Source organism: Balaenoptera physalus (assembly GCF_965194825.1).
Source record: "Balaenoptera physalus genome assembly, chromosome: 12".
In the NCBI taxonomy this organism is placed as follows: Eukaryota; Metazoa; Chordata; class Mammalia; order Artiodactyla; family Balaenopteridae; genus Balaenoptera; species Balaenoptera physalus.
In genome coordinates, this window is record NC_138897.1 from 29,816,453 (window position 1) to 29,833,181 (window position 16,729).

The window sequence follows — 16,729 nt, forward strand, 5'->3', positions numbered from 1 at the left end:
CCTGGATAAAGGGCAAGATATTTGGAGGAATATCCTATTTGCACTCAGCTGTGAGATAAATGTTGTATTTTCTGGCACTAAAGCATACTGTTAAAGCTTGAACGGTAATAAAGAGATGAATTCAGTGGCAAAGAAAATACTAAACTGGAATTCAGTGAATCTCTGGATTATTGTAAGCTCTGGGGATATGCATGAGCCCAATAAATAAGTGAAATAAAGAACATTTGGCAAAAGAGTGAGGAATTAACTTGACAGGGAGATTCGTGTTCTCAATACTTCAGGAAGGAAGGGGACAAGGAGTCAAGAAGTAGAAACAAGGTGAGTGAATGTGAGGCAAATTTGGGAAAATATCAAGAAGGGTTTTGCTGGCAACATAGACTCACAAAATGATACCTGGTTATTATTTTGTGCTTGTGATGGAAAGCTCTCTAAACAAACACTTTAACTGCATACACAATTGAGCGAAGCTGATGTTTAAGGCTGGGATAAGGTTAAAATGTGGACAGCCTGAGGGTACTAACAAGATACTATGTCAGACTCTTGGAAGAACAAATATTTTGGAACAAAATATGTCAGGAGAAAATGTAAACACCATCCAGAAACTCCTGACTTCCTCTTCTTTCCTCACATGTGCGGATAAACTGGCTTTCAACAAGAAACATAAAAGAAGAGGCTGCCTTGTTTGATGTGTGAAGGAAATTATTTAGAACAAATTGAAGGGACGCCCTCAGTATGAGGTACCATCCTTTGTATGCAAAGAACAACATTCATTGGGACACCCACTTCACTCATTTTTCAGAATAGTATGATATGGAGCCATCCATTGTCAGACATTTATTGGCTGACTGGGGTTAGGTGTTTAATCTCTGGCAAAATAATCTTTTCTACATACAGTCACTGAACTCATGATTTTGCCTGTCACTCGTCAGGTGACAGTTAAGGTGAGGAGAAATAAACAACACATCTGTAATATATTGGAGCAGTCTGGCTGCTGAGGGGAGTATAAGGCAAGATATTGCCCTCAAGATCTTAGAAAGGATGACAAAAATGATAAATATATCTGAAATGGGCAATGCATGTTAATTATTAACTGATAGTAATTCCAACACCATGCCAGTCACTGAAGTTACAAATCAGGTAAACTCATTTCTTCTTGCTGCCTAGAATCTACTGGAGAATACAATGAAGAACCTGAAATTCATGGTAATGTGGGAAAAAAACACGTTTGTGCTTTGGAATCAGACTCACCTGGGGCTGATTCCCTGTTCTTCTGTTGGTTTTGAAGTTGGCCAAGAGATTTAACCTTCTCTAGCCTCGTTCGTCTCATCTCTTCACTTGAGTGTGCGTGTTTGAAAATCAAAGATGATCCTATGAAGTGTTTAAAAAAGTGTCCAACACAAAGTGAATCTTCAGAGAGGATAAGCGAGGTAAGGTTTCAGGTATGTATGAAAACACTCCAGTGGTGGGGACTCCACAGAGGTGGTGGATCTCTTCCTTCATCTCGTGTGACAGTTAGAATATGGATAGGTGTGATGGCAGCATGTTTGTTTCTCTGCAGTATCCCAGACCCATTCTTTTCACACATGGGCTATTTAGGAAGGAAACATACTTTGTTTAGGTTGAATAGGCTTTGCCAATAATGAGAGAAAAGAACTTCTCGGAATGGAACTCAAGATTGGTAGTCTCTGAAGAAGTGCAATGGGAACAGAAAAGCCTAGTAAGTGTCACTGGAAACATGCCAGTGGGAAGGGACAGGATGTCTAGCTCTTTGGGCTTCCTCAACAGGAAGTACATGCATTAATATCCCCAAAACTTCTAGGAGCATCATTAAAGAAAGGAAAAGGAGGAGTAAAAAGAAATTTTATCTCACAAATTTATTGGTCCTAAGCCTAAGCCCCACTATCATTATTATTAATAGAAGTAATAATTATAACAATATAACTTTGAATAGCTATCATTTTATCCCTTTAAAGAATTTTCACTCTCTGGATTGCTCTAGTTTCTCACAGATTTCTGTTGAGGTGGAACTGAACAGAACTCTCTGCCACCGCCCCCCCCCCCCCCACCAAATACAAATGTTCCTCCCGGTCCTCTGCCTCTTGTTTGTAGAAAAGCTGAAGTCTCCCAGCCGTCCCAAAATAGCAGGTTCAAGTAGTTAATGATTAAGACAATAAAGTCACAGATTCAGTATCTGATGCACATTTCTGAGTATTTTACAGGTACTATAAAGGGCACCAGAGGGGAAAAGCTAACTGCATGATGACCAGACTGCAACCATGACATAAGCTGCCATCTTGAGCAGTACTGAATATATGGCTAGCACAGTTCCAAGAACTGGCCTTGAGAGAATGGGATTAACACTATTGCTCATAATAACCTACATATTTGTGGGCATCAAAATAATTGTAGCTTGTTCTTCCCTTATATGTAAATGAGCAACTGAAGCTGTCGGCAGAGAGATGCTTCAAACCCATGTCGATATTGCTCACTCTAAGATCTCAATGCTCTTTCTCAACATGAAGTTACAGAAGGTGGACCTTTGTCCCTAATTCCATAGAAATGAAATGATGTCTGACAGGGAGCTCGGGGGGTGGGGGCAGTTGTAAGCAATTCTTTGCAGGAAGCCGTCCTTAGCAGAAAATCTCTTTTCTTGTCAATTTAGCAAAGCTACATTGTAACTCACTTTTAAATCAGGTGCCCGCATGCTCTACTCATTTGCGACCCTAGCATACTTTTCAAATCTTTTGATCAAGCAATATCTTGCCTAACCTGTTGGTTCTTTCCATAGATTAAAGAAGTAGAAATGAAGAATAAGTAATTAACAGATGACCAGATCTCTTCCTTAGCTTCCCCTTCAGTAATCTGGCAAACAAACTGTGTGATAAAACTGGTGAACAAGATAGCACCTAAAGAAATGTCACGAGAAGGCGACAAGCCTGCATGCAGTGGGAGACAGGGACGAGTCTGATCCCCTAACTCAATGATTAACTGAAATTACTTTCCTTTTACCTTTAAAAACTTTCACGGTCGAGCAGAATCTTCGGAGTTGAATTTTGGGGACACCAAGTCCACCACCTCTCCAGATTGCTGGCATTCTGATTAAAAGAAACTTTCCTTTCTACCAACACTTGCCTCTCTCTTGGGTATTGATTTTCAAGTGGTGAGCAGCTGGACCTGAGTTCGGTAACAGAAGAGAAAGACAACCCAGGAATCATTACTTCCATTTTACAGATGTAGGCACAGGCTGCTGAGTCTCTATTAAAAATTTTTTACCACCTGGTGCCATGTGATCTGGGGAAACACATTTAAGCCTACAGAACCTTAGTTCTCTTATCTTCTAATATGGAAATCAAATAATCTCTTAGAATACTTCTAGGTTGAAGATCCTATTATCTATTTTAATAGCTGTAATTAACTGCTTCTTAAACAGTCTCCCATGATCCTGGCCTCCTCATATTCACATTCTTCTATAATCTGCTTCCCTTGTGTGTGAGCTGGACTTAGTGACTCACTTCTAGCAAATAGAATACACCAAAGGCAAGAGGATGCTGTTTCCGAGATTAGGTTATAACTACTGTGACTTCCCTCTTGCTTGTTCTCTCTCTTTGGCTCTTCTCATGTACTTGTTATAATGAAGCAAGTTGCAGAGACCCACATGGTGAAGACCTGGGGACAGCATTTGGTCAATAGCCAGTGAGAAACTGAGGCCTTCAGTGTGACAACCCGAAGAGAACTGAATTCTGCCAATGGTACTGTGAGTGAACATGGAAGCAGATTCTCCCCTGGGGTAACCTTCAGATGACTGAGATCCTGACTAACAACTTGCAGCCTTCTGAGAGACCCTGACCCAAACCCTAAGCTTCCAACTAAGCCACTCCTGAATTTCTGACCCAAACAGGAACTGTGAGATGATAAATGTTGTTTTAAGTCTCTAACTGTTGAAATAATTTGTTACACAGCAATAGATGATTAAAGTCAAATATCAATGCCAGAACTGATCACAGGATTTCTTTTCCCTGAATTTTTGTTTCAGCATTTTCTAACATATTCATAACACATTAGTGAAATGAAATGCTCTGTGTGAGAAGGGTTCTATGGTCAAAATACATTTAACAAATGTTTCACAGTCTATCTTTCTCTTGTGATTACATAATGTATATTGTATATTAAAGATTCAGTGGTAAAGAAACTTAATTTTGTTAAACCCAGCATTTCTCAAACTTTTTGACCACATAACACTATTAACATGAAGCACCTATTAATAAATATTCCAAGGAAGATATACATCATAGATCACAATGAACAGACTTTAGGAAACACTGACAGGGCTATTTTATTATCTTCTGAACATCTTTCTGAGAGCTGTCCCTACAACCAAGAAAATGAAGCAGAATGGAGAAATCTGTGGTGTGTACAGTTTGTGTACTATCAGGAGAAAAATACACCTGGAGGTACTTCTGGTGGCATGAATATGAATACTTTTTATTCCCTTCTCTGTACCTTTCTATGTTTTCCATAGTGCACATATATTACTATTTAGATATGACAAATTTTATACAGTAGGCTTAGTAGCATTTTTCTCCCCATCTTGTTTTGGTAAGCTTTGAGACTGTGTTTTTATGTATGCACATGTGTATACGAGGGCGTGGAGGTACTGGGGTGAGGCATAAGGCTGAGATAACTCTGGCTGCATGTATTACCTCTGTCTACATGGGTGGGTGCCTGATTACCTACTCTGGATGAGTTTCAAGCTCTTCTACAGGTTACTCTTTGCACTTGCCCAGAGAACCTATGAATGGCATAGCTGTACTGCTGACATTTCTTTATGGGAGGCTGGTCATTAGGTCTGACCGTCTCTGCCAGAGCCGAGTTGTTACAGCATTGTGTTTGTGGGCTCCCCCAGGCCTGAACTAGATCCCTGCTCTTCGTCCTCCTTGCTGCAGCAAGAAAGGCTTTGCTATATATGTCCCAAATTTGGGGGCCAAAGAGAAGAAGGGAAAGGTGAGGAATGAAGTTGTTTCCCTGCCCAAGTGCAAAATGCAGCCCTTTAGGAGAGATTCTAGACCGTGGGGAAACCAGTTATGGCAAAGTTGTGTGGCAAGGTACAAGAGCAGGGGCCTAGAGTGTTTCTTCTGGGGTGGGCGCTCCGAGGGTAGGTTAGAGGAGCTTCTGCGACTGTAGGGGCATGATCTGGACCACTATTGAGCAAGAATTGGGATTATAAGCCAGTGAATGTGGAGCCAAGCTGTGACCACAGGACAGTTAGTCTCAAGAGCTTTCTGCCTTCCTGTTCACACTTGCTCCCCTCCTCTCACCCTGCCAACCACTGCTGAACTGCCTTGCACCCTTCTTCATTTTTTAAAAAAATTAATTAATTAATTTTTTTCAGTTTTTTGTTTTAACATCTTTATTGGAGTATAATTGCTTTACAATGGTGTGTTAGTTTCTGCTTCATAACAAAGTGAATCAGTTGTACATATACATATATCCCCATATCTCTTCCCTCTTGTGTCTCCCTCCCTCCCACCCTCCATATCCCACTCCTCTAGGTGGTCACAAAGCACCGAGATGATCTCCCTGTGCTATGAGGCTGCTTCCCACTAGCTATCTCTTTTTACATTTGGTAGTGTATATATGTCCATGACACTCTCTCACTTTGTCCCAGCTTACCCTTCCTCCTCCCCATGTCCTCAAGTCCATTCTTTAGTAGGTTTGCGTCTTTATTCCCGTCTTGCCCCTAGGTTCTTCATGACCATTTTTTTTGTTTGTTTTTTGTTTTTAGATTTCATATGTATGTGTTAGCATATGGTATTTGTTTTTCTCTTTCTGACTTACTTCACTCTGTATGACAGACTCTAAGTCCATCCACCTCACTACAAATAACTGAATTTCATTTCTTTTTATGGCTGAGTAATATTTCATTGTATATATGTGCCAAATCTTCTTTATCCATTCATCTGTCGATGGACACTTAGGTTACTTCCATGTCCTGGCTATTGTAAATAGAGCTGCAATGAACATTGTGGTACATGACTCTTTTTGAGTTATGGTTTACTCAGGGTATATGCCCAGTAGTGGGATTGCTGGGTCGTATGGTAGTTCTATTTTTAGATTTTTAAGGAACCTCCATACTGTTCTCCATAGTGGCTGTATCAATTTACATTCCTACCAGCAGTGCAAGAGGGTTCCCTTTCCTCCACACCCTCTCCAGCATTTATTGTTTCTAGATTTTTTGATGATGGCCATTCTGACCGGTGTGAGATGATATCTCATTGTAGTTTTTATTTGCATTTCTCTAATGATTAATGATGTTGAGCATACTTTCATGTGTTTGTTGGCAATCTGTATATCTTTGGAGAAATGTCTATTTAGGTCTCTGCCCATTTTTGGACTGGGTTGTTTGTTTTTTTGATATTGAGCTTCATGAGCTGCTTGTAAATTTTTGAGATTAATCCTTTGTCAGTTGTTTCATTTGCAAATATTTTCTCCCACTTTGAGAGTTGTCTTTTCATCTTGTTTATGGTTTCCTTTGCTGTGCAAAAGCTTTTAAGTTTCAGTAGGTCCCATTTGTTTATTTTTGTTTTTATTTCCATTTCTCTAGGAGGTGGGTCAAAAAGGTTGTTGTTGTGATTTATGTCATAGAGTGTTCTGTCTATGTTTTCCTCTAAGAGTTTGATAGTGTCTGGCCTTACATTTAGGTCTTTAATCCATTTTGAGGTTTTTTTTTGTGTATGGTGTTAGGGAGTTAGGCAGCACCCTTCTTATCCTGGGTCTTTTCATCACTTTAAAGTTTTTTGTATCAATGATCTAATCGAGCATGTGATGAAAGCTGAGGGCTTTTCTTCAGAAAAGTACACCTACATGCATTTAAATGTTTCCTATCACTTCTCAAAGAAACAAGAATAAGGAGTCTGATGTTGAAATGGAAGCTTTGCTTCTACATCCAGAGTTCACAGATCCTGAAAGTTCATCATCAGCTTACTAAGGGTTCATGAGTTCCTGAGTTATAAATTCTACCATAAAGCCCTGCTCCCATCTGAAGGTTTAGATTGAAAATGGTCTATTGAAGGTATGGAACAGACGCAGCTTCAGATTTCACCTGGGCCCTCTTAATAGAGAAATGGTGGGCTTTAAAATTCAAGACAATTAAACTTGAGTAGTGCAGTTCCAGGCTTTGAGGCATGCAGTTGGGGAAAGAAGTCTTAGGGGCCCGTTTGGCAACCCCCGAATCACAGATTAAACTCCTTGTGTGGATAAGCCTGGGTGGCTCTTAGAATATTCAGTTGCTTATCTGGAGAGCTAATATATGCCTAAGTCCATGGCAAGGAATCCGGAGTCAGACTGAAATTGTGTGGCATGGAGTCTGGAGTCCTTCAGTGGCCCTTTATCTGGAGCATGGAAGTCTTCAGTTACCTTAGTTATCATTATAATGGGGTTCACTGATATCAATATTAAGAGTGAAATTTCTTAGTTTTTACAAAAAAATTATTATTTTAGACAAGATGCTTTTCTTTCATAGAAATCATTAAAAAGAAATCATATATTCCTTGTTGTGCTTAAGGAGTACAAGTCAAATTTCATAGGTGTCTTCCACCAAATATCTCCCATCCCACCTGCAAAATCTCTATTTCTATCATTCTTTGATTTAAATCTTTGAAGGTTGCTAAGAAAAATTCAAATGCTATTGGAGGAGTTTAGCTTTCTATGGCTATTATCATTCAGGAGTTTCTTAATCTAGATTAGTTTATTAGATTGACTACAGACAGGGACAGGAGACACAAGTCAAAAAGCTAGGAGGCTGGAAGAAAAAGGACAAGAAAATTCACAAACCATATCATTTTTCTGAGGTTTTGAAGTGTGGGAGGTTAGGGCTAAAAAGACTTGCAAGGACATCTGAATTTAGACTAGAGCTCTGCCTCAGCAGTGTATGTACATGGGAGAATAGTGGGGAGGTATCGAATGGAAGTTCTCAGTAAATGGAGCAAGTAAGCTTAAGGGAGAGTTTGGGAAATCAGCTTAGTACTTGTTGTCTCACAGGCATGTCAAGGATTCTCCTGGGGCTGGTGATCAGAAGGGGAAGTTTATTCTCATTGCCACTTAAAGATTCTTCTTTGACTTTGGCATTATTGTTTTAATTTTCTGTGTGAAGCTTCAGGCTTGGGGAAGTTTGATGCCTTTGACTAGTTGTCATTTTAATTTTTAGCAGTGTCAGAAATGGAAATGAATTCAGGGTACAGACCATTGTGTATATGTTCTTTTCTATTTAAATTGCTTTCCTCCCCCCACACCCCCAAAGAGGTATTTTTTAGATTAAATTTTCCCCAGTTTTGTTGAGAAATAATTGATATACATCATTGTATAAGTTTAAGGTGTGCAGCACGATGGCTTGATTTACATATATTGTAAAATGATTACCACAATGTACTCAGTTAACATCCATCATTTCATATAGACAATAAAAAGAAAAGGAACAAATAATTTCTCCCTGTGCTGAGAACTCTTAGGATTTACTCTCTTATATTAACTGTAGTCATTATGATGTATGTTACATCCTTAGTACTAATTTGTCTTACAACTGGAAGTTTGTACATTTTGACCACCTTCCTTCAAATTCCCCTCGCCCTAAACCCCTGCCTCTGGTAACCACAAAACCAATCTCTTTATCTATGAGCTTGGTTGCTTCTTATTTTGTTTTGTTTTAGACTCCACATATAAGTGAGATCATATTGTATTTGTCTTCCTCTGTCTGACTTATTTCACTTAGCATATAATGCCCTCAGGGTCCATCCATGTTGTTGCAAATGGTAGAATTTCCTTGTTTTTTTTTTTTTTTTTTTAATGGCTGAATAGTGTTCCATTGTGTAATTATACCACGTTTTCTTCATCCAATCATCCATCAGTAGACACTTAGTTGTTTCTGTGTCTTAGCTATTGTAAATAATGCTGCTATGAACAAGGAGGTGCAGCTATTTTTTCAAGTTAGTGTTTTTATTTCCTTAGGATATATTCCCAGAAGTGGAATCACTGGATCATACAGTAGTTCTATTTTTAGTTTTTTGAGGAAATTCCATACCGTTTTCCACAGTGGCTGTACCAATTTACAATCCCACCAACAGTGCACAAGGACTCCTTTTTCTCCAGTTGATGCAAACATTTGTTATCTCTTGTGATGATGGCCATTCTAACAGGCATGAGGTGATACCTCACTGTGGTTTTAATTTATACTTCTCTGATGACTAGTGATATTGAGCATATTTTCATGTACATGTTGGCCATTCATACATCTTTGGAAAAATGTCTATTCAAGTCCTTTGCTCATTTTAATTGGATTATTTGTTATTTTGCTATTGAGTGATATGAATTCTTTATATATTTTGAATATTAACCCCTTATCAGATATATGATTTACAAATATTTTTCCAAGTCTATAGGTTGTCTTTTCACTTTGTTGGTGGTTTCTTTTCCTGGGCAGAAACTTTTTAGGTTTATATAGTTCCACTTGTTTATTTTTGATTTTGTTGCTTTTGTTTCAGATGTGATGTCCAAAAAATCATTACCAAGATCTATGTCAAGGAGATTTTTTCCTATGTTTTCTTCTCAGAGTTTCATGTTTTCAGATCTTAGGTTTAAGTCACTTAATTCATTCATTTAATTCATTTGGAGTTAATTTTTGTGAGTGGTATAAGATATGAATCAAGTTTTATTATTGTACATGTGAATATCCAATATTCCCAGCACTATTTACTGAAGAGACTGTCTTTTCTCCATTGAGTATTCTTGGGTCTGCTGTCAAATATTAGTTGACTGTATATGCTTGAGTTTATTTTTGGGTTCTTGATTCTGTTCCATTGCTCTATTTATTTTTATTCCAGTACCATACTATTTTAATTACTATAGCTTTATAGTATAGCTTAAAAACAATACCTCCCATGTTGTTCTTCTTTCTCAGGATTTCTTTGGTTATTTGGGGTATTTTGTGGTTGCATATAAATTTTAGGAGTGTTTTTTTCTAATTCTGTAAAAAATACCTTGGAATCTTGATAGGAGTTGCACTGAATCTATAGATGGTTTTTGGTACTATTGACATTTTAGCAGTATTCTTCCAATCCATGAACACAGGATACCTTTCTATTTATTTGTGCCTTCTTCAATTTTTTTCATCAATGTATTGTAGTTTTCATCAATGTCTTGTAGTTTCACCTTCTTGTTTAAATGTATTCCTTGTTTATATTTTTTCCTTTTTCTTTGATGCTGTTATAAATGAGATTGATTTCTTTATTTCTTTTTCAGAAAATTTGTTCTTAGTATATGGAGACACTACTGATATTTATATGTTAATTTTGTATCCTGCAACTTTACTGAATTCATTGGTTAGTTCCAACAGTTCTTTGGTTGAAATTTTGGTTAAAAATTCCTGAGTAAGAGATGAAATAAATAATGCCAATTTATTATCCTAAATTGGGTCCAGGTTTTTGTAGATATGAAGAGTAGGAGGAGGAAGCATAAAATGAGATGCTAGGCCTAGATCTTGATAATCCTAAGCCATGTGTCTGGTCCAGGATGGACCATGTTTTTGTGTTTATTATATTTATATGTGGTAGATTATTTTCAAAGATAACTGCAGAAATTCCTCCTATGTGCCTTTGCAGCATGATTTTGCCACTCCTCAAATCAGAAGGTAGAGCATATTTTCCCTCTCCCTTGAGCCTGGACTGATCTTATGATTTGCTTTGACCAGTAAATTGAATGTGGCACAGTAACGCTATGTGACCTCTAAGGCTAAATTTTAAGAGACCTCACAATTTTTGCTTTCACTCTTGGAACATTAAGAGCTCCATGTTCTGAAGAGGTCTAGTCTATCCTATTGAAGGATGAGAAGTCTTGCAAAGGAGGCATGACAGATGACAGCCAACACCAACTTTCAGACAAGCTATCAGAAACTGTAGCCATATGATGATTATGACCAGCAAAAATAAAACCATGCAGATTGACAACCCACAGAATTGAGAGTGGTACTAAGTATTGGTTTGCATGTCTAAATTTTGGGGTGGTTTGTTGTACAACAATAAAGAACAAAAACATCATACAGTATTTATATAGCAATACTATGAGTGAACATTTATATAATGTTTTATAGTTGGCACAGGTTTTTCACATAAAATCTTATTTCACTGGATCCACAGACAACCTTGTTTTCCAACTCTCTAGAGTAGCTGTGTGAGTTTCCTGTTCTGTTTTAAGTTTTAAATATTATATAGAAGGTGCATAATATTCACCCATATTATAGATGAAGAGGCTGAGGTGTAGAAAGAGTCCAGGATTCATCCACAATCATAGAGATGATAAGTGAGCAGGAGAGGCTCAAGTAGAAGTTGCCTCCCTTCAGATCTGCTCTTTGCTTTATACTGGGTTGTATACATTATATTTTCTCTCTTGAGAAGACACATGGATGGCTGGTAAAAGCCAGGGGAATGATCCCAGCTCTGACAGTTCCCAGAACACATTACAGTGATAGTGGCTATGGAGCAAGGAAAGCAGCTTTGCCAGTGATGTCAGCCACTACATGGATGAGGAATCCTCTGTGAGCACAGAAATCTCTCTTTGACTGCCATGCCAACAGATCTCCTATAGCCTCTAATAAAATCTCAGCCCAGCCTGCAGGGGTTCATTAATTGGTGTGCAGCTATGACATGTTTTTGTAATTGTTACTTTAAAAAATAAAGTATACCCTAACTTACCACAATTCTAAATTAACACAGGAGAACTGCACCGCCCTGTGGAAATGAAGGGGGGCGGAGCTCTTGTCCATTATTTCTCAGGTAATAACCACGCCAACTAAAATAATTATTTTTCCACACCCACTTCACTGTCTTTCAGTTTAGGTCCTCATTTCTCACCTAGATTGCTGTGACAGCTTCCCAGCTGGTATTCATGCTTTAACACAAATCTCTTTCCCCTTCCAACCACATTGCACATTGGCACCAATTTTGTGTCTTGGAGCCATCAAACTTCTAGGCTTATGAATGTAAACTCCATTGTAAGAGTATTTGTCATTACCTAAAGTCTTGAAGAATTGTAGAACTTATCATTTGTTGAATTAATATGAAAGCCACCATACTATAAGCACTAATTATCTGATTCTAAATTTTGCCTCATCTCCCAGTTTATGCTCAAGGTAAATTGAGCAACATCTACTTCTATGGAAGGAAGCATTGAAATTTCTTTTATTCTCCATGCAGTTGCTCATAATTCTGCCTTTGTCTGAAACTTTCCCCTTTATTGTCTACTTCTTTACCAGTCTAACTTCTACCCATAGTCTAATATGAAGCTTACATGGCAACTCCATTGGGAAACCTTGCCTGTTATCTTCATTTCTCTGAGTAGAATCTCTCTCATAATATATTATGAGTCTATAATAGAGATGCATCTCAAGTAGTTAGATATGTAAAGGCTATATAAGCAAGGATTCTGTATGAGGAAGGCCAGTATGGGTATAAAGACCAAATTTGAAGTCTACTGATTTAAACTTTTCATTTACATTTATATAACATTGAGCTGGAAGTAAGAGGTGAGGTTGAGTACATGGTGGAGAGAAGAGGTGGGGTGTGGGGTTGAAATCCATTTCCTAAGGTCAAGCAATTAGGTAAAGGGAGAGGTACTAGATGAGACTGTAGATCGTTTGTCTGTTAAACTAGGGTATTTTCATATCAGTCTAAGCTGATTATTTGTGTGAAAGTGATTAAAACTAATCATTAATCTTTCCAAGTAAAGAACTACATATTTTCCATGTAAAAATATAAAAGAATCTGTCTTCACAGCATTATTGGATCAACCAACTGAAGTTCATTAACTATTAGATAACCAGAAATTCAATCAAGCAATTTATACTTGTCACTGAATTAATGAGTTGTTTGGCTACACAGCCTAAATAGTCCAGTCACGTGGGTGTTGTGTAGACAGACACAGCCTGGCTTTCTCTCAGGTGGTAATCTAGCAAACAAACAAACAAACAAACAAACCCAAGGGAACCCTGTGCACACAGGCTGGTTGCCTCACATTTCCCACCAACTGAAGCTGATTAAATTAATAAATTTGACCAAACAAATTAACTAGTGGATCTAAATCACAAGAAAAAAGGAGTCATTTCCTAAATGACCTGAATACATTCTTGGTATAAATTACTAGATTAGTTAATTAATAAATTCCAAGTCTTTGTTGGTTTGCAACTTCATTCATTCATTTATCGAATTTTATTAACTGCTTTTTCTGTATTAGACATCGAGAAACAATGATGAGTAAAATATGCTTCTTCCAACATAAAAGAGAGGCAGAGTATCTTGGAGTAGATATTTTCAAGTTGATTCTCTTGAGCATTTCTTAGATCAAAATCCTGGAAATTGAAAGAGAAAGAAAGGGGAAGAGAATCATCTTTTGTCAAACCTGATTACACCTACCTGGTTATTTTACATACAGCAGCTTTGGCCTTGGGTGATAGACGGTTGAAAACAAGTGACTCACGTGGGTGTCGTACACATCTTTAGATAACAGCTGTGTTCCCTTCCGATGTAGCAGACAAATTAGATAATAACTTCTTACATTTACCTCAGTTCTTTTCACAGTGTTTCGCATATATTATCTCATCTGACCTTCATCTTCACCCTAAGAGAGACAGGACAAGCATCACTATTTCAGTCGTAAAGATAAGGAAATCAAGGCCTAGAAAGTTTAACTGATTTTGCAAAGCCACATAACTTAGTGTCATGGTCAGCTTTCCTTTTAAAGGTGTGGTCATCCTTACATTGAAACACTTTTACTAAATGGAGCCAATTTCTTGGTTGAACAATTTCATAGACATTATCTCAACTTATTTAAGGTAGTGATGGTGAAATAGGCTACAACCTCTTTGTTGATGCTGAATAGAGGTTGTATCAATATTTTTTTCTTGGGCAATCTTCTGTGATGCCCTCCTTTCTCTTCCTATCTTTTACTCAACTGAGACAGGCTGGGACCTGGGACGTGAGACCATTTGCTGTAGTGCTTGCATCTGGACAAATGTCTTCTAGAGCAACAAAATACAAAGAAACTATAAGTGACTAAAAATAACTGGGTGCATGAGGAGTTGGGGCAAATTATGAACAACAAGATACAAAAAGACCAAAAACCAAACTGCCACTTCTCAAGAGCTGGGAGCAAAATCAGGGTTTGGGGAGCAAAAGCAGGGTACTGCACATGCCCCCTGAACACAACACCACCAAAGGGGTGGGCAAACCACCTAAGCTGTCCCTCTGGCCTCACCCCTGGACCCACCCCTATCCTCACCCCATATAAGAAACCAGCTTGCCCCCACCTCAAGGAACAAGCAAGGGAAAATATTACTTATTTTTGCTCCCCCCTGCTGCAGCAGGAACTCCAATAAAGCCTTGCCTGGATTTTTTATCTGGCCTTTTATCAATTTGTATTGATTAAGGAAGGCCAAGAACCCTGGTGGGTAACACAACCACTAAAGCCTATGGCAGGTCCTTGGTGAGCCATGAAACCATGTCTGGTTTCTCAAATATACCTTGCTCAGCACCTTCTCTGAAATCCTTTAGCATTGCAAAGAGGAACAGTTTTTGAATAGTTGATTGATTGATTTTTAGATTTATTAATTAAGATGCTATGCTTGGTCTTGAGGTGAAGAAGGAAGAGTTATGTCTGTTACCTTTTCGGCAAGGCAGGGAGAGTCAGGCAGCCTGCTGCCGCAGGGTCGGGGGTATGCTTTGTTGGAGTTCCCAACACAATGGGGACTCTAAAGGGGAAAGACCTGTACTGCATAGGGCGTGAAGAATATAAAGGCATTCAACAATTTGGTTATGTACTTCTTAGGCTACTGTCTAATATTTCACTTGCCTCACTTTCAAAATTCCAACTAGAATGCTTCAAGCTGGAAGGATTTCCAACCAGGGAAGTGTGCTGGGCCTACTGGCTAGGGCAAGCATAGGAGAGGACAAATTATTCAACACAGAATAAAGTAAGCAACAGCTATCTACCTCCTAAAGGATAAACCTAACTGGGAGAGGAACAGTTATCAAAGGCAGCAATTCTGAGTTTTCCACAAGAGTTCCTTTGAAGGGAACAGCATTTGTTTGAATGGTTAAGTCCCAACATATTTATAGAAATCATTCACATTGTCATCTTTTATATGACTACAATCCTGTGCCAGATTCTCATATTTGTTGAGGATGAGGATGGGGTAAGAAGGGGAGTGGGGGTAGGCAGAAATATATATAAAAAAGAAAATGCATAGTCCCTGGCCTTTCATTTTAATTTGGAGACAGGTATATGCAAGGGATATAGTTAAATAACAGTGAAAGTTAGGATATGACTTAGGGCTAAAGAGTCATGAGGAATTCTATTAAACTGGGAAATCAAACTGACATATTTGGGGAAAGCTTCACAGAGAAGGTTGAACTGATTGGACATTGAAGAAGAGGTTGAATTTGGCCTGTCAAGAAGTCAGGGAAAGGTGTTAAGGAGCATCCACACTCACCCAGCAACCATGGTAAACCAGAACCCCGCCCTTGTAAACAAGGCAGTTTCCTTGTTCCTATGTTCCTATATAACATATAGTTTTTCCTTCTCTGTGACCCTAAATGACAGTCTTATGCTCATTAGCACCAGTTGAGTCAATCAGTCCAGTTATGTGGGACATAGAAGACCCTGTGTCTGCCCTCACAGTATTTACTATATAATTTAGTCAGAAAATGTGAGGGTAAGAGAAGGAAGGAAATGCTTCTAAGGACAAAGTGATTTGAGGGGTTTGGGGAGAGAGGTTATCTACAGGGATTAACATCATAGGTAATTCCCTGTCCTATTTATCACAGCAGATGTGGGTTTGGCCTCAAGTTGTAAATTGCCTGAAAGATGCTTCCTGTTGTCATTCTCTGTGGTTGTCCTCTTTAAGGTTCTCTACCCCACCCACATACTGGAAAACAGTTGTAATTTATGTGGATAACTTTAATTAAGAAAAATATTAGTTCAGCCTCAGAGGCTGCCTGGTTTAGGAGAAAGAAGATGGATGGACAATATATCCAGAGACCTGATTTGCCAATACAAGTTGTGTGATTTTAGGCAAGGTCCTTGAACTTGGAACTTATCTGTGCACAGCGGGAATAGTAATACTTGCCTACTTATCTCCTGGGACTATCATAAGGGCAAAATGTGGTCATAGTTAAGGCACATATAAAACACTATACATGCTACAGGAAAATTTAACCTCAATTGACCAAAGCATGGAACAACTAGAAGCATTTATGTTCTTCCTTGGCCATGCATTTAAGGAAGAAGAGTGGGTTAGCGGGTAGGTGGATAGGAGAAAAATAACAAGGTTTTTATCCTCTGTTCTTAGCTACACACTTGACATACTATAAAAAAATGTATGTTTCCATTTCCAACCATACATATTTTGACATTTTCCATTTGCAAAGTGAAAATGGTAACTGCACTCATTGAGGGGAAGAAACACCACATTTATAAATTAAAGGAAAGATTCTTCAAAAGCAACGGTGATTCATATTTATTAAGCACATAATAAGTGCCCAGATTTATGCTACAGACTGGAATGTGCACAAAAAAGTTTCTTTTAAAAAATAAAGAACAAGAATAAACTACAGTTTAGTTTCTAAACTTGCAATCAATTTTGCAAAATAACAATAGAAACAGCAACAATAATAATCTTACAAACTCTATG

General features: G+C 38.3%; 1 long non-coding RNA gene across 3 annotated transcripts in view; it reads left to right on the top strand.

Moving 5' to 3' along the window:
* Positions 1–16,015, top strand: part of LOC309639064 — a 124,789-nt gene extending 108,774 nt beyond the window's left edge. For 2 of the 3 annotated variants that reach the window (XR_014251445.1, XR_014251446.1), the window contains one exon: positions 1,165–16,015. This is a non-coding gene — a long non-coding RNA (uncharacterized lncRNA). The remainder of the gene's footprint in view (positions 1–1,164) is intronic. The other variant, XR_014251447.1, reaches the window with a different exon arrangement.
* Positions 16,016–16,729: the final 714 nt, after the last annotated feature.